At 47.7% G+C, this 19,352-nt stretch overlaps 3 pseudogenes; 1 reads left to right on the top strand and 2 right to left on the bottom strand.

Moving 5' to 3' along the window:
• Window positions 1-5,502: 5,502 nt before the first annotated feature.
• On the top strand, window positions 5,503-7,160 carry LOC125526796 (uncharacterized; annotated as a pseudogene).
• Window positions 7,161-9,350: 2,190 nt separating this feature from the next.
• On the bottom strand, window positions 9,351-10,792 carry LOC147987764 (uncharacterized; annotated as a pseudogene).
• A 3,476-nt stretch (window positions 10,793-14,268) lies between these two features.
• Window positions 14,269-15,362, bottom strand: LOC147987763 (uncharacterized; annotated as a pseudogene).
• Between the last annotated feature and the right edge of the window lie 3,990 nt (window positions 15,363-19,352).

Genomic DNA, 19,352 nt, shown 5'->3' with positions numbered 1-19,352 from the left:
ATAGAGGTTTGGCATTTTCATTCACGACGGGTCTGGAGACTTTGCGGTAATCTCTTCTCCTTTTTTCTCACTTTTTTCTGGATGTTTTTTTTCAATGTATTTTCCTTTATGAAAGATTCTTCTTTTTCGCTAATTGTTTTGACTTTTTTTCCTGACATCCCATGCACGGCAAGGAACCGAATCAACCAGATGAGTGGCCTGAAGTTTAAAGCACACGGCCATAGGTACGTTGTTGATGTGTTCAAGGGACACTCAACGACATTGATTGGAGGTGATGACTGGAAACGCGGCTCTGCGTGTGCCTGGGGCAAAATAGTGGTGTTCGACATGTCTGGACGGATGCCCCATGCTTATGTGTGTTATGTTGGCGGCCGACTTGCAGCAGTTCGTTGGGGCCCAGCGCAATCGCAACTAAGCACACCCAAGCGCAACCGGGCATCGGGAGGAGGGTTGTCGACGCCGATGAAATCGGTTCCATTTTTTGTTAGTTTTTTTCTTGTTGTAGTAGCAACCGACCCATCCCAAGCGCAACCGCAACTCAACACACCCAATCACAACTACAGGACATATAATGTGACCGCAACTGGGGGTCGGGGCGGAGCGCTGTCGGCATCGATAAAATTGCTTCCATTTTTTGTTAGTTTTTTTTGTAATTGGAACCGCCCCATCCCGAGGGCAATCGCAAGTCAACACACCCGAGGCGCAACTGCAAGCCATATAATGTGACCGCAACCGAGGTCGGGTGGAGGGCTATCGGTGCCGATGAAATCGGTTTCTTTTTTTGTTAGGTTTTTTTGTTGTAGTTGCAACCGCCTCAACCTGAGCGCAATCGCAACTCAACACACCCAAGCGCAACTAGGCGTCGGGGGGAGGGTTGTCGGTGCCGATGAAACCGGTTCCATTTTCTTTTCTTAGAGTTTTTTTGTAGTTGAAACCATCCCAACACGAGCGCAACTGCAACTCAGCACACCCAAGCACAACCGCGGGACATATAATGTGCCTGCAACCGGGGTCGGGCGGAGGGTTGCCGGCGCCGATGAAATCGGTTTCATTTTTTTGTTAGGGTTTTTCCTTGTAGTTGCAACCACCCCATCCCGAGCGCAATCACAACTCAACACACCCAAGCGCAACTGCAAGCCATATAATGTGACCGCAACCGGGGGTCGGGGCGGAGGGTTGTCGGCGCCAATGAAATCGGTTCCATTTTTTAGTTAGTCTTTTCCTAGTTGCAACTGCCCCAACACGAGCGCAAGTACAACTCAGCATACCCAAGCGCAACCGGGCGTTGGGGGGAGGGTTCTCGACGCCCATGAAATTAGTTCCATTTTTTGTTAGTTTTTTTGTTGTAGTTGCAACCGCCCCATTCCGAGCGCAATCGCAACTCAACACACCCAAGCGCGACTGCGGGACATATAATGTGACCGCAGCCAGGGGTCGGGGCGAAGGGTTGTCGGTGCTGATGAAATCGATTCAATTTTTTGTTAGGTCCTTTTGTAGTTGCAACCGCCCCATCCCGAGCACAATCGCAACTCAACACACCCCAGGCGCAACTGCAAGCCATATAATGTGACCGCAACCGAGGTCGGGCGGAGGGCTGTCCGCGCCGATGAAATTGGTTCCTTCTTTGTTAGGTTTTTTTTGTAGTTGCAACTGACCTATGAGTGCAATCGCAAATCAACACACCCAAGCACAACTGCAAGCCATATAGTGTTACCGCAACCGGGGTCGGGTGGAGGGCTGTCGGTGCCGATGAAATCGGTTCCTTTTTTTGTTAGGTTTTTTTGTTGTACTTGCAACCGCCACAACCCGAGCGCAATCGCAACTCATCACACCCAAGCGCAACCGGACGTCGGGGGGAGGCTTGTCGATGCCGATGAAATCGGTTCCATTTTTTTGTTATGGTTTTTTGTTGTAGTTGCAACCGCCCCGTCCCGGCGCAATCACAACTCAACACGCCCAACTGCAACTGCAAGCCATATAATGTGACCACAACTGGGGGTAGGGGCGGAGGGTTTTCAGCGCCAATGAAATCAGTTCCATTTTTTGTTAGTTTTTTTAGTTGTAACCGCCTTAACACGAGCGCAACTACAACTCAGCAAACCCAAGCGCAATCGCAGGACATATAATGTGCCCGCAACCAGGGTCGGACGGAGTGTTGTCACTCCGATGAAATCGGTTCCTTTTTTGTTTGATTTTTTTGTAGTTGCAACCACCCCATCCTGAGCGCAATCACAACTCAACACACCCAACTGCAACTGCAAGGCAATGGACTTCTCGTGCTGTTTGCCAGCCATATGTATTCCCCAGCAGCTTATATAGCCATATCAACACAAGGCTGGCTTCCTCTCAGAAGTGGTTTTTGTACAAAGCTTAAGCTTGTGGTACTAGCTAGCTAGAGGGACACACACATTTTGATTGTTTTGGTCTTATTGTATCACTTTCTCGCCATATGACTAGAAAGTAACACGATTCCGCTCCAGGATTGCAGGCACAAGGAGGAGTTGTTCGTGTCCACCTCGCCCTTGTGGACGTGCCGGCCGGTGACAAGGGACGGCCAGACGGTGCCGAGCATGTCGAGGACGACGGCCAGACATTCTTGCAGGTTTCCTTGTCGATCATCGTACTACTCAGGGTCCATGGTCCTGATGATGGGCAAAATGAGGGTCCTCTCCGTTCACAACTAGCTATATTACTTGAATGCCCATATTTGTATTGCTTTATATAACTCTCAATGAATTTTTGACTCCTTCCAATAGCATCGTGTGGACAAGAGTTCTTCCAGAACGTCCATATAATACATCTCCATTTTTCTCTTACTCTGAAAAAACCAACATGTACAGAAAATACTTCGTTTCTATTATCATGTGTAACAATTATATAAAGAAGTACAATCGTTACCATGATCATCTCTTTCAGTTGCGCAGGATGCCATGAGTTTTTCAGTTTATCCATCATAAAGCTTTGTCAATTCACATTTTCAAAGCATCATCCAAAGCCATCAGTTTTTATCTGTAATATACAAAAGTGAATATAAAACACATTCATTAAAAAAATAAGATCAGCCCATATACAATATATATTCATTGATCAGCTGCTCGCTTCGAGCATGTAACCGTTTCAATCAGAGTGAGTGGCATCGTGCATTTTAGTAGAGTGAGACACATCCCAATTTTAATACACGATTCTCCGGAAATGACTTGCTAGGGTATGTCAGATTTTTCATTATGTAAAAATGTAAATTACATTTATCTAAAAAAACAACTGTTTCCCGTATTAAAGCAAGCAGACGCTCCTTTTATTCTCATCATAAAAATACTATATTCACTCTATAAGTATTACCACATGGCACAATGCTCGTAGTCACATCTTATTTTCCCGGCCTGCTCTGCTCGTGACGGTATCGTCGCATCCATCTTTCCCCGTAATGAGTATCACTGACGCCTGCCCTAGACACCATGCCATTCAACTCACACCTTCCTCTCACCATCGTATCTCCTTCCCTCCATGCCCCCCCCTCCTCCTCTCAACGGCGTCACAGTTTGAGTCCTGCTGCAAGGAATGCACACCATCATAACCGAGAGCGTTCACCACAATGTGTTTTTGCTGCCATGATATACGAAATGATATATATGATTTGATCTGATCGCCTATTTTTTCATCTGTAGTCGCCGCCCTTGCCAGCCATCCTAGTCGTCGGTCGCAGCCCTCGCCCGTCGTCCTTGTCACCGGATTCGCCCAAGCAACAGCTGCACCATGCGGTTGCAGCTTCGGTGGCGACGGCCACAACTCGTCAGCATGCTTGCCGCTGCTCATGCCCGATGCCGCAGCTCGTCCGGCTCACCTCACAGTTGCTCGCCCCGTTACAGAAAATTCGAGCATCAATTTTAAAAAAAACTGTCTCACCGCTGAGCCATCGCAGACCGCCGAGCGGCCGGTTGTAGCAATTTGTGATGATGGTTGAAGCGGGATGAGTGACACGGATTATAGCAGAAATGCGATGGTCATGTGATGTAGCAAAACACTATGTCATTTGTAGCCGGATGGGACATCGGTTGTAGCAATTTATAACTCTGGTTGTCGTATGTAGCAAAAAATACGACGGCCGTGCGATGTAACAGAACGTGACGCGCATTGTAGCAGTCGTGCGATGTATTTAAAAACATACTATTATAATACCACAAACACTGTTAGAATAAATTCGAGGCGCTCCGTCGATCTATCGAGGATCAAGCAATCACACAAGCATGACACCGAGATTTGTTAACGAGGTTCACTATCATGGCTACATCCCGGGGTTAACTATGGGCGCTCCTTCCCATGACACCGTCACAATACCGCACCTCGGCCGCCCGGGCGCCGACACATGCCGCCGGCTCCCCCCTGCGCGCATGTGCTATTATGTTGGCATAGGTTACATTGTGGGTCTACCCCCGATATATATGAGAGGCCTAAAATAAAGTGTCCTATTAGGACACAAATCCTACCCTGTCAACACACAGTTAAAAACTCCCCGCAAAAAAAACACACACACAGTTAAAAACCAAGTCCAACTGTACAATAATATTCAACACAACTCTGACAAACTCCAGCTTGACGAATATTCTTCACCACTTGAATTCATGCATGCATCCAACCTCCATGTACATTAGACTTCTGGGGCGTGGAATTCATCTGTATTGCTTTTAAGATGAGAATAAAAGGAGCGTCTGCTTGCTTTAATACGGGAAACGGTTGTATTTTTAGATAAATGTAATTTACATTTTTATATAGTGAAAATTCTGACATACCCTAGCAAGTCATTTCCAGAGAATAGTGTATTAAAACTCGGATGCGTCTCACTCTACTAAAATGCACGACGCCACTCACTCTAATTGAAACGGTCACATGCTCGAAGCGAGCAGCTGATCAATGAATATATATTGTATATAGGCTGATCTTATTTTTTAATTAATGTGTTTTATATTCACTTTTGTACATTAGAGATAAAAACTGATGGCTTTGGATGATGCTTTGAAAATATGAATTGACAAAGCTTTATGATGGATAAACTAAAAAACTCATGGCATCCTGCGCAACTGAAAGAGATGATCATGGTAACAATTGTACTTCTTTATATAATTGTTACACATGAAAATAGAAACCAAGTATTTTCTGTACATGTTGGTTTTTTCAGAGTAAGAGAAAGATGGAGATGTATTATGTGGACGTTCTGGAAGAACTCTTGTCGACGCGATGTTATTGGAAGGAGTCAAAAATTCATCGAGAGTTATATAAAGCAATACAAATATGGCGAGAAAGTGATACAATAAGAAGAAAACAATCAAAACGTGTGTGTCTTTCTAGCTAGCTAGTGCCACAAGCTTAAGCTTGTACAAAAACCACTGCTGAGAGGAAGCCAGCCTTGTGTTGATATGGCTATATAAGCTGCCGGGGAATACATAAGGCTGGCAAACACCACGAGGAGTCCATTACCTGCAATTTTTAATACAGTACTAAATAAAAATGTTGAGTCTCGCTTGGACTCGTCGCGGTGACGTGGAGGCACCACCCACCCCAACCCCAACCTGGGGTGGCTGCTCTCTCCATGGCCTCGATATTGAGGTGGTGAGGGAGAAGAACATTGTCCCTGGCGGCAACGGCAGCGGGCTAGTTGCAATCCCTTCGTATTTCTGGGGCACCCGGCTGGCGAAGCGGCAAGATGGAGGCTTCCCCTTGTACCCAGGCTACTCGGCGGCGAGGGCCTTGGTCGGCAAGGGGGCGGGGGGCATGGCGGATTTGAGAAGGCTGTCTCGCGAGGCGGAAGACTTGCTGGCGGAGATGTTTGCTAGCATTAGCATTGATGGCGGAGGTGACACGGCGCGGCCCAGGGTGGTGCAACTGCGACTATCGCCGGAGCTCGCGCCGTGGAAAAGCTCGCAGCATGCAATCGGCAACGTGCTGCCCACTAAGGGCGCCGGGCTGGTCCAAGCCACGCCGCAAGTTCTCGCCTTGCTGGGCGCCACCGACTGGCCTGAGGCGATGACAACAGCCAACGCCCTATCTGGCAGCGGCATGGCTAACCTGCTGATTGGGGCCTCCGACATGCGCACCCTCTTCTCCAACTACGTGGTGGACATGGCATTTTACTATGAGCACCGGTACCACAAGGTGTTCCCCTCCTTCAGCCGCCTCCTACACGACGGCTTGCCGACACCCGCTCGCTACGAACCCCTGGTGGCCAGCAGCGACGCGAGGCTGTCGCCATCGGCGCGTCCTACATCCGAGCCAAGATCACGCTGGAGGCGGCGCACAGGACGCTCCTCAAGGACCGGTCGGGGCGGATGGACCGCCACGCCGCCCAGGTCATGTCCCTTTGCGAGAGCAGCATCCTAGGCATGGGGGCCGAGGCCATAGCCCGGGGCTTCGATGTTGGCGCCGTCACAAGCGACCTCGTCTTCAGCTCGCCCGGCACCGATGTCATCGATGTGGGCAGCGACCTGGTAAACTCCGAGGTCATGAACTCGTTCCTCAACGTGGCCGACATCGCCGCCTCAGGCGTGGTGAGCGAGCCAGCGTTGCGGGCCATCTACGACGCCTACGCTGCCACGGGAGCTCGGATGTACACCCAGAGGTGGCACGAGCCCGTGGCTCGGATGTGCATCACCTTGTATACTTGGCACCTGCACAACGACCGGCACATGTTCCTCCGCCGCGCCCTCCTAGGATGGCCCAAGGCCCGCAAGTCCCCGGCGCGGCCCCAGTGCGAGGCTGACTTCGACGAGGTCTTCAACACCGACTTTTGCACCACCGGTTTCAGCAGGCCCCTTGACCCTGAGTACGCCTGCAATGGGGAAGAAACCTGCGACCACGTCCGGCGCTTCCTCAAAGTAAAAGGAGACCAAGACCACCTGCTCGCCGCCCTTTGGTCGTCCATTGTCACCGGTCCGCTGGAGTACGTCCGGACAGGCGAGGTGGACGAGCAGCGTGAGAAACACCTCATTGAATCCTCACGCCTGCAAATGGTCCAGCTCTTCTCCAAGGGCCTCATCGACGAAATGGTCTGGCTCGTCGCCCATGCAAGCCACCATGCGTGGCAGGTGAACTATCTGTTTGAGGCCGCCATGTTTGGCAGCATCCTGGACGGGGGCGAGTTGATAGGCAAGCTCGATCGGGCGGAATAGGCTGTCTACATGCATCCATCTTAAATTCTTAATTATATTCGGCCGGCAGGCCTGCTGCTGTGATCGATTCATGATTGAGTTCATGAAATATATTTTTCATAGAAAAATTGAAATTCATGATTTTTTTACATATTCGTTAATATTTTGTTGAATTTGTGAATTTTTCTCAGAATCCAATTTTAAAACGGAAGAAATAAAAAACTCTCTGGGAACCAGACCCACGCAGACTCTAGCACTGTCCTTACTACTAGGTCATAAGCTACATTAGGAACCTAACGGGGACCTCCTATATGCCGCTCTCTGCGGCAAACTATCTTTATTTCGTACAGGAAGGTCTCTGACTGGGCCGGCCCATAAACGCCATTGAACTTCCATGAACGCCACCGAACTTGTACTATAGCCCCAAATAAATCGACCACAAAGAGAATCGAACTACGGATATTGTGCTACACACGATGCGAGAGTTACTGATAAGTCAGCCACGGATAGTGAGGCTTGGTATCATTATGTTGTTGGATCAATTGTTACCTTAGTTGCGATCTTCATCGCATTTGTTGTTGCATTTAAATGCTTTAGCTAGAGAGTTATTTGTATGTTTGTTTTATGAGAATAAATGTTGTATGAACTTTATGTATGAACTTGTATTAATTTGGTCTATTCGGTGCTGTGTAATGAAGATGAGCCGATAATGGATGTACGATGACCGATGCTCTCCCAGTTCGCAGATAGTGTGCATACTTTTCTCCTTGCAGCTAAGGCAAACAAGTGGGTGGATGGTTTTATGCCTTGTCCATGTGCTGGCTATAAGAATGATCACAATTACTTTAACTCAAGAACCATTCATGTCCACCTGTTTGAGTCCGGTTTCATGCCCCACTATAATGTTTGAACTAAGCACGGAGAAAGAGGGGTTATGATGGAAGACAGATCGACCGACTTTCAGGTGTAATCTAAACTTGCACAATTTTTTGGTAAGGTGGAATGTTAGGATAAACATGTACAATTGAATATGGGAGATAAACATATTTGTTGCCTAGTCTTTTGGGATAAGCTCTATCTCTCCAAACCTCCCTGTAATCTCTCTAGACGTTGTAATCACACATATATAATCAACATGAAGACATGCGTCTCATCTATTTTTGTGTGTGTGTGCGTGTGTGCGTGTGTGTGTGGGGGGGGGGAGGGGGGGTCATCGATTTTACGTTGATGACTAGAAACACTTATAATCTCATTCACTCGTTCGAAATCCAAGGCTATGCGGCAGTCCGCCAGAAATTGCCATGTCCGAGGTGCCCTGAAAGTAGATTTCACGCTAAAAAATGATTTTTCATGAAATGGAAAAAAGTTGAATGTCCACGTGTCATCCGAAGATTACAAGAAAAATTAACTTAGGGCGAATTGAAAAACAGCCGACAGTCCCAAAGAAGACATGAAAAGAAAAATACGCGGGACCATGTTCAGAGTGGGCCAAATATAAGATTTAGACCACAAGTAGGATATATACGTCATGGTCATCTCGTTGTCTCCTATTCCTTCTTAAGAAGGTGCAAAACCCACGGTTGGTTGGCAATCGATGCACACTTCAACTTGCTGACAAAGAAATCAGTCAAGAGTGAGCTTTGATTTTTTTTTAATGGCTGCATGCATCACTGATGCAAAGGCCGGGGGCTATCCTTCTTTTCAAACAAAAAGAAGAGAAAGACACGAGCTGCTTTATTAATTAATTTCCTCTATTATCCGGCTGGCTCTATTATTACAGTTCCATATGGATATTTATACAAAAGAAAATAGATGGTGTTTGAGGATAGTCGTGAGGAGGAGATGAAACATATCATTTCTGAGATTTGCTTCTTGGCCGATCGACACTAAGAGGACACCAATGTCGACCTCATGTAAATTAAATAGGAGCAGATGCATGTATATAAAATGTAAGTAACATACATACATACATACATACATATTTTGAGTTTGGGATGAATGAAATGGAAAAAAAGTGGAATGTCCACTTGTCATCGAATGATTGGAAAGAAAAGGGATTCCAAAAGAAGAAAGAAAATAGAGCACGTAGATATATAGACTTGAAAAGGAAAACATGCATGCATGCAGAATTAACCACGTTCGAATCGATCACAGCAGCAGGCCTGCCGGCCGAATATAATTAAGAATTTAAGATGGATGCATGTAGACAGCCTATTCCGCCCGATCGAGCTTGCCTATCAACTGGCCCCCGTCTAGGATGCTGCCAAACATGGCGGCCTCAAACAGATAGTTCACCTGCCACGCATGGTGGCTTGCATGGGCGACGAGCCAGACCATTTCGTCGATGAGGCCCTTGGAGAAGAGCTGGACCATTTGCAGGCGTGAGGATTCAATGAGGTGTTTCTCACGCTGCTCGTCCACCTCGCCCGTCCGGACGTACTCCAGCGGACCGGTGACAATGGACGACCAAAGGGCGGCGAGCAGGTGGTCTTGGTCTCCTTTTACTTTGAGGAAGCGCCGGACGTGGTCGCAGGTTTCTTCCCCATTGCAGGCGTACTCAGGGTCAAGGGGCCTGCTGAAACCGGTGGTGCAGAAGTCGGTGTTGAAGACCTCGTCGAAGTCAGCCTCGCACTGGGGCCGCGCCGGGGACTTGCGGGCCTTGGGCCATCCTAGGAGGGCGCGGCGGAGGAACATGTGCCGGTCGTTGTGCAGGTGCCAAGTATACAAGGTGATGCACATCCGAGCCACGGGCTCGTGCCACCTCTGGGTGTACATCCGAGCTCCCGCGGCAGCGTAGGCGTCGTAAATGGCCCGCAACGCTGGCTCGCTCACCACACCTGAGGCGGCGATGTCGGCCACGTTGAGGAACGAGTTCATGACCTCGGAGTTTACCAGGTCGCTGCCCACATCGATGACATCGGTGCCGGGCGAGCTGAAGACGAGGTCGCTTGTGACGGCGCCAACATCGAAGCCCCGTCGCGTAGGAGGCGGCTGAAGGAGTGGAACACCTTGTGGTACCCGTGCTCATAGTAAAATGCCATGTCCACCACGTAGTTGGAGAAGAGGGTGCGCATGTCGGAGGCCCCAATCAGCAGGTTCGCCATGCCGCTGCCAGATAGGGCGTTAGCTGTTGTCATCGCCTCAGGCCAGTCGGTGGCGCCCAGCAAGGCGAGAACTTGCGGCGTGGCTTGGACCAGCCCGGCGCCCTTAGTGGGCAGCACGTTGCCGATTGCATGCTGCGAGCTTTTCCACAGTGCCAGCTCCGGCGATAGTCGCAGTTGCACCACCCTGGGCCGCGCCGCGTCACCTCCGCCATCAATGCTAATGCTAGCAAACATCTCCGCCAGCAAGTCTTCCGCCTCGCGAGACAGCCTTCTCAAATCCGCCATGCCCCCCGCCCCCTTGCCGACCAAGGCCCTCGCCGCCGAGTAGCCTGGGTACAAGGGGAAGCCTCCATCTTGCCGCTTCGCCAGCCGGGTGCCCCAGAAATACGAAGGGATTGCAACTAGCCCGCTGCCGTTGCCGCCAGGGACAATGTTCTTCTCCCTCACCACCTCAATATCGAGGCCATGGAGAGAGCAGCCACCCCAGGTTGGGGGTGGGGTGGGTGGTGCCTCCACGTCGCCGCGACGAGTCCAAGCGAGACTCAACATTTTTATGTAGTAATGTATTAAAAATTGCAGGTAATGGACTCCTCGTGGTGTTTGCCAGCCTTATGTATTCCCCGGCAGCTTATATAGCCATATCAACACAAGGCTGGCTTCCTCTCAGCAGTGGTTTTTGTACAAGCTTAAGCTTGTGGCACTAGCTAGCTAGAAAGACACACACGTTTTGATTGTTTTCTTCTTATTGTATCACTTTCTCGCCATATTTGTATTGCTTTATATAACTCTCGATGAATTTTTGACTCCTTCCAATAACATCGTGTCGACAAGAGTTCTTCCAGAACGTCCACATAATACATCTCCATCTTTCTCTTACTCTGAAAAAACCAACATGTACAGAAAATACTTGGTTTCTATTTTCATGTGTAACAATTATATAAAGAAGTACAATTGTTACCATGATCATCTCTTTCAGTTGCGCAGGATGCCATGAGTTTTTTAGTTTATCCATCATAAAGCTTTGTCAATTCATATTTTCAAAGCATCATCCAAAGCCATCAGTTTTTATCTCTAATGTACAAAAGTGAATATAAAACACATTAATTAAAAAATAAGATCAGCCTATATACAATATATATTCATTGATCAGCTGCTCGCTTCGAGCATGTGACCGTTTCAATTAGAGTGAGTGGCGTCGTGCATTTTAGTAGAGTGAGACACATCCGAGTTTTAATACACTATTCTCTGGAAATGACTTGCTAGGGTATGTCAGAATTTTCATTATGTAAAAATGTAAATTACATTTATCTAAAAATACAGCCGTTTCCCGTATTAAAGCAAGCAGACGCTCCTTTTATTCTCATCTTAAAAATAGTATATTCACTCTATAAGTATTACTACATGGCACAATGCTTGCACTCACATCTCATTTGCCCGGCCTGCTCTCCTCGTGACGGTATCGTCGCCTCCATCTTTCCCCGTAATGAGTATCACTGACGCCTCCCCTCAACACCATGCCATTCAACCCACACCCTCCTCTCACCGTCGTATCTCCTTCCCTCCAAGGCGTCCACCCCCCCCCCCCCTCCTCCTCTCAACAGCGTCACAGTTTGATTCCTGCTGCAAGGAATGCACACCGTCATAACCGAGAGCGTTCAATACAATGTGTTTTTACTGCCATGATATACGAAATGATATATATGATGCGATCCGATCGCCTCTTTTTTCATCTCTTGCCACCGCCCTTGCCGGCCGTCCTAGTCGTCGGTCGCAGCCCTCAACCGTCGTCCTAGTCGTGGTTGCAGCTTCGGTGGCCATCGCCACCGCTCGTCAGTATAGTTGCCGCCGCTCATGCCTGATGTCGCAGCTCGTCCGGCTCACCTCACGGTTGCTCGCTCCGTTACAAAAAATTCGAGCATCGATTCTAAAAAAACCCGTCTCACCGCTAAGCCATCGCAGATTGCCGAGCTGCCAGTTGTAGCAATTTGTGATGATGGTTGAAGCGGGATGAGTGACACGGATTATAGCAGAAATGCGATGGTCATGTGATGTAGCAACACGCTATGTCATTTGTAGCCGGATGGGACATCGGTTGTAGCAATTTATAACCCTGGTTGTCGTATGTAGCAAAAAATACGACGGCCGTGCGATGTAGCAGAACATGACGCGCATTGTAGCAGTCGTGCGATGTAGCAAAAAACATACTATTATAATACCACAAACACTGTTAGAATAAATCCGAGGCGCTCCGTCGATCTATCGAGGATCAAGCAATCACACAAGCATGACACCAAGATTTGTTAATGAGGTTCACTATCATGGCTACATATCGGGGTTAACTATGGGCGCTCCTTCCCATGACACCATCACAATACCGCACCTCGGCCGCCCGGGCGCCGACACATGCCGCCGGCTCCCCCCTGCGCGCATGTGCTATTATGTTGGCACAGGTTACATCATGGGTCTACCCCGATATATATGAGAGGCCTAGGATAAAGTGTCCTATTAGGACACAAATCCTACCCTGTCAACACATAGTTAAAAACTCCCCGCAAAAAAAACACACACACACAGTTAAAAACCAAGTCCAACTGTACAATAATATTCAACACAACTCTGACAAACTCCACCTTGACGAATATTCTTCACCACTTGAATTCATGCATGCATCGAACCTCCATGTACATTAGACTTCTGGGTTGTGGAAACATGTGGTGCATGCCAAGGGCTTGTGCGGCTTCGACAAGACTATGACGCGGGGTTGATTCAAGGCAGTGCGCACATGAGAGCTTGAAGTCGACCGGGCGTGGTGATAGCATAGCGCAGCTACATGGAGTCATGTTGAAGATGGAGCTGGAGTCTGATGGACGACTTCACTCTGTGCTGATGAAGGGGCTACGGCGTGAATGCATGGCAAGCTGGAGCCTTGTTAGAATAAATCCGAGGCACTCCGTCGATCTACCGAGGATCAAGTAATCACACAAGCATGACACCGAGATTTTTTAACGAGGTTCACCATCATGGATACATCACCGGGGTTGACTACGGGCGCTCCACCCCATAACACCGTCACAATACCGCACCTTGGCCGCCCGGGCACCGGCACACACCGCCGGCTCCCCCTGCGCGCCTGTGCTATTATGTTAGCATAGGTTACATCGTGTGTCTACCCTCAATATATATGAGAGGCCTAGGATACAAGTGTCATATTAGGACACAACTCCTACCCTGTCAACACACAGTTCAAAACCAAGTCCAGCTGTAATCTACCTTGTACAATAATATTCGACACAACTCTAATAAACACATCTCTTCTCACTAACAGTTGTCACATAAGCAAACTTATATTCGGTGTGTAATGTTAATATCTAAGGTACTCCCACTATAAGTGGTCTAACATAGGTCCGGTGGAACGCCCAAATCGGAATCCTATTCCCAGTGGTGACCACAAGTGTTACTATCCAGGATCCGCAATTGCTGGAGCGAGGTCAAGTGGATATGCACAGCCGAAACATGCATCGCTCAAGCGGGCTATAGGTGGTCCATCTTAAACCTAGTGCCAGTGGGTGACATGGTTACATCATCTATAAATGTGTCACCAGAATACATCATCTACTGATGCACGCAAAAGCTTATCAACTACTCTCTCCATCCACGAAAAAGGATACTTCTGCTTTTGAATTAGATCATTTTTTAGATTAGCAATATATATGTATATATGATATTTTCTCCGACTCAAATTAATTGAATCAGATTTGTCTTGATACGAATGTATATACTTCTGCTTTGTGACTAGATACATCCGTACCTAGACAAATCTGAGTTTTAACTTGGGTCGGAGGGAGTATCAAACTTAGTATATCATGAAATTACTTTTAAAAATGGATTTACTGATACTAATTTGGAGTCATAAATGTTTCTATATTTTTCCAGTAAGATTGGTCAATGGTCTTCTTCTAATAAAAACAAATTTTAAAACTATGTAATGAGGGAGTAAATAGTAGTAGTACTCCCTCTGTCACAAATTACTTGCGGGCCTTGGGCCATCCTAGGAGGGCCCGGCGGAGGAACATGTGCCTGTCGTTGTGCAGGTGCCAAGTATACAAGGTGATGCACATCCGGGCCACAGGCTCGTGCCACCTGTAGGTGTACATTTGAGCTCCCGTGGCAGCATAGGCGTTGTAGATGGCCCATAGCGCTGGTTCGCTCACCACGCCTGAGGCGGCGATGTTGGCCACGTTGAGGAACGAGTTCATGACCTCGGAGTTTACCAGGTCGCTGCCCACATCGATAACATCGGTGGCGGGCGAGCTGAAGACGAGGTCGCTCGTGATGGCGCCAACATCGAAGCCCCGGGCTATGGCCTCGACCCCCATGCCTAGGATGTTGCTCTCGCACATGGACATGACCTGGGCGGCGTGGCGGTCCATCTGCCCCGACCGGTCCTTGAGGAGCGTCCTGTGCGTCGCCTCCAGCGCGATCTTGGCTTGGATGTAGGACGTGCCGATGACGACAGCCTCACGCCCCTGCCGGCCACTAGGGGTTCGTAGCGAGCGGGCGTCGGCGAGCCCGTGTAGTTGGAGAAGAGGGTGCGCACGTTGGAGGCCCCAAAATCAGTAGGTTCGCATAGGGCGTTGGTTGTTGTCATCGCCTCAAGCCAATCAGCGGCGCCCAGCAAGGCGAGAACTTGCGGCGTGGTTTGGACCAGCCCATCGCCCTTAGTGGGCAGCACGTTGCCGATTGCATGCTGCGTGCTTTTCCACAGTGCCAGCTGCGGCGACAGTCGCAGTTGCACCAACCTGGGCCGCGCCGCGTCACCTCATCCATCAATGCTAATGCTAGCAAACATCTCCGCCAGCAAGTCTTCCCCCTCGTGGGACAGCCTTCTCAGATCCGCCATGCCCCCTGCCCCCTTTCCGACCAAGGCCCTCGCAGCCGAGTAGCCCGTGTACAAGGGGAAGCCTCCATCTTGCCGCTTTGCCAGCCGGGCGCCCCAAAAATACGAAGGGATTGCAACTAGCCTGCTGCTGTTGCCGCTAGGGACAGTGTCCTTCTCCCTCACCATCTCAATATCGAGGCCATGGAGAGAGAAGCCACCCCAAGTTGGGGAAGCCTCCATCTTGCCGCTTCCCCAGCCGGGCGCCCTAGAAATACGAAGGGATTGCATCTAGCCCGCTGCTGTTGCCGCCAGGGACAGTTTCCTTCTCTCTCACCACCTCAATATCGAGGCCATGGAGGGAGCAGCCACCCCAGGTTGGGGATGGGGTGGGTGGTGCCTCCACGTCGCCGCGACGAGTCCAAGAGAGACTCAACATTTTTATTTAGTACTGTATTAAAAAATCGGATTTGCTAAAACTCATTCAGCTGAGAATCAGATTGGCCTCATTCACTTTTCTGACCGTCCAATTGAGCCACGCCACGATTCGCGTTTTCGTCCTGGAGAGCTTCGTAACGACGGGAGGCACGGCCCATCTATTGTCCCGCTCATGGCCTGTTTTCTTTTTTGTCGCGCGCTTGTTTTTCATTTTTTGCTGATGAAGCCCACTTGCGTTGGATATAGGAAGCCCGTGTATTATCGCCCCCTCTTTTCATTTCTCTTCGTGTCTTGTTGGTGGCAGCTGAGACTCGGGGATAGCCCGTTGTGGGAGTTCGGCGACGGCGGCGTCTACCTATGCGGGAGATCGGCGGCGGCGGCATTTTTCGAAGTAAGAATCCGGCCGTTCTGTTGGTCCTCCAATTTTTTCTTTGCCATTTGTAGATATTTTCTAGGTTTTTCTTTTAGGGCTGTTCTTTTTTGTTTCTGGCCAGATCCGTAGGAACAGTATATGATTTTGGCAGCTTCGAATTGGAGATGTGGGTGGCTGTAGTTTTGTATGTGGATCATCGCACGTATTTGGGGGGGGGGGGGGGCGGGGGGGTCAGCCAAATAGGAGAAGTGGGGGTGGAGTAACTGTAGGATACTAGTCTATACCCCGCGCGTTGCAGCAGTAAATTCAGCAATGATTTAAAGAGATATGAAAAAAATAGAAATGTGTAATGTGTTATATTTATTTGAAGGAGACATTTGAGTGGAAGAAAGTAAACAATGATCCATCTTCTCATTTCCAAGCTCATCAAACTACTGAAATTGCAGCATACAACAATAGTTCATTCGGAGGCTTTGAAGAGTGTCTTTGTGACTCACGGTGAGGAGGGTAGTAGAACAGCCCATACCAATGACTTACAATAAGAGAATAAGGAAAGAGCAACGTATTTAACCGAGTATAATGGAGGAAAACTAGCCAATAATTAGCCAGCCGAAACTGTTACCTAACGACTTGTCTACAAATACAAAAGGCATCATAGGGGATTCATGAAAAAGAAGAATCAGTTGATAAAGAAAAGAGTAATCTAAATCACACTCACTAAAAATGAATGCTTCGGAAAATTGTAGCATATGAAATATAGCTCTGATGGTATAAAGGCTATAGGAAAAAAATTAATATACAACACATGTGACCCACGCTTCGAGTAACTGCATAACATATGAGCTAAAAGTGGCAGATGGTTGGCAAGAGCCCAAAGCATGCGCAATGTGAATCCCTTGGTTCTAATACCATACCTGCACAAAATAGGTTATGCGTAAAGTAAGTTAGTAAGTAGGGAAAGGCTACAGGAATACAGTAAAAACTGGATTGCTATATGACAACATGACTTATTGGACATCTAAAAATAGTAAAACAAAGAAATAAAATGAATTAGTATATTTGAAGGTATATCTTATCCTACCGATTTGCTTTGCATGGCCGGCGGTAGCTGGATCCTACAATAAGAAAATTGAGAAATAAACATGGGTTAGCGCTGAAATTTGGCTTCCTTCTTGAAATTTGGCTTCCTTCTTAGTGGACATGAGGATGAGGTTCAAAACAAATATAATAGGCCTCTCAGTTTGTAGAATCAATGGAAAATTCTTGTGTTTATAAGAGGAAACTACTATGACAAAATAGAATATGTCCTCGAAGAGGACTAAAAAGTTAGCAGCATGCTGTGTGACACTTCCATACACAGTTGTTCAGTGCTTCCATACACAGGTCGATCGTACACCTGCAGGATACATGTTTCTACAAACTGAGAATATGTATCCATATTTGATACCGTATCTAAACAGGTATCTGAAGAATTGACATTAAGAATGAAGGAAAAGAAAATCTGGATACATGTTGGATGCGTCTTGGATACTTGTGGATATGTCCCAGTTTAATCCTTTGTCCCGATTCTTTTGCTCCTTTTCTAGAAAATCAAGACAGAAAAACCATCATGATGTATCCAAGCTGTAGCGGCGGGAGTGCCCCCATCCCTCCCTTAGGCATACTCACCCTTCCTCCAGGCACTGGCCGTGGCACTCGCGCCAGGTGCGGCCCATCCGCGCATGAGCGAACCCAGCGCTGGCGTCCGCGGCGTGGAGGCCGCATCGCATAGTGCAGGACATCGCTCGACGACCACATACTGATCCGTAAGCACCACCACGATAGCTAGAAGATCTCGACCAGGGTCAGCGACTTGCAGAGGGAGTAGTGCCCATCGGAGACCGGACCAGCCGGAAGGTGTGAGTCATCGTGTTCAAGGCGGTGGCGACGCTCGCTGTGGAATCTGAACAAATCATTTGGGCAAACAATCAAGTATGCACGAGTCTCCGCCGGCGATGACCCTTGAAAGGCCGCCGCTGGAGGCGTAGTACGAAGAGAGAGGCAGAGATAGAGGGAATATGAGAAGAATCGGTGAGGATTTTTTTTAGGAACGAATGGAGATTTATTCGTTAAGGAGACCAAAGAACCTAGTGGTCCTCCTATTAATTTCCATCATAATCAAAGCAGTTTTCTTCTTCTCCTCCCATGTTAGGCTAGTCATAGTGGAGAGTAACTTAGACTAGTAACATGCATATGTGACTGATCTATGCTATTGCATTCATAGTGGGTAGTGTCATAGGTGTGGTAACATAGATGTCTTCATTTATTACTTTGTAGACTCATTTTGCATTGGGAAGCACTATGTGATGGTAACATATTATGTTACTTTATTTGCCTCTCTCCTCATTAACTACTTACCACATCATTATTTTTACTTATGTGGTGTCTATGTTACTACCTATGTTACTCCCACTATGACCAGCCTTCGCGAGATGTATTTGTCATCCTATATTGATGGTATGCGCGGAGCAATTGCACGGATCAGTAGTACTACTACCTTTTATTGGGGCGTGTTAGATGGACGCATGCATGCATGCAGAGTCTAGGGATTTTTCTTGCCCGCCATATTTATGGAAGGCTGCATGTCTTATGGCTGGGTGGGTGAAGAAGTGTGATGTGGCAGGCTGATGTGGATGAGCTGCATGTTAAGAAAATTCAAGTAGTGAGGGCTCCTATTTAGATATAGTAGATGTGTTGGAAATGGGCGTGAAATAGAAAACATGTTCCCAACACAGGTTTTTTGTGTGTTTTATCTTTTTGGATGGAGATGAATATGCAGAGTATGATTTTCCAACATAGATTTTTCTGTTTTGTCTCGCGCAGCCTCACCGTTTCCCTCTGCCTAATCTTTCAGGCGCTGAGGATTTTGATAGCAAAAATGTGAACCCCTCTTTTCCTGCTATAACTGGACTATGTTTCCTGCTCTTGCGGTTGTCGGGGTCGTTTGTATACACAGTAATTTCACCATGCATTCATACTGTCACGAGATGGTTTAGGTAGCTCGGTTGGAATATGTTGTTCTCAAGTGACTATGAAAATGTTCCAGCTAGCATTTGTAAAGGTAGCAGACAGACAGATTTTGGTTTGATGAAACTTTTTATTGGTATTAGGACACACCGATTTCAAAGTGTTCAAGGTGTTTGCTAATGCTTTTTAATAATACCAATGTATTATATATCTAGCACTGCATTTGTTCTATTTGTTTCATTCTATAGTAGTCTATCTTATCTAACACAACTGTTACCAAGGTGAAGGAATACTCTACAGTTCTATTTTTGTTTTTGAGTTTGCCTGTCTTCTGTAACACACGAATACTTCTTTTTTTGATGACTGAACCAAAACAGCCATGAAGGATTTCCCCTGAAAAAACACTAATACTGACC

Source organism: Triticum urartu, chromosome 2A (genome assembly GCF_056163025.1).
Source record: "Triticum urartu cultivar PI428250 chromosome 2A, HENAU_Tu73, whole genome shotgun sequence".
In the NCBI taxonomy this organism is placed as follows: Eukaryota; Viridiplantae; Streptophyta; class Magnoliopsida; order Poales; family Poaceae; genus Triticum; species Triticum urartu.
Note: the sequence above shows the minus strand (reverse complement) of the source record. Positions and strands in the feature narration are given on the sequence as shown.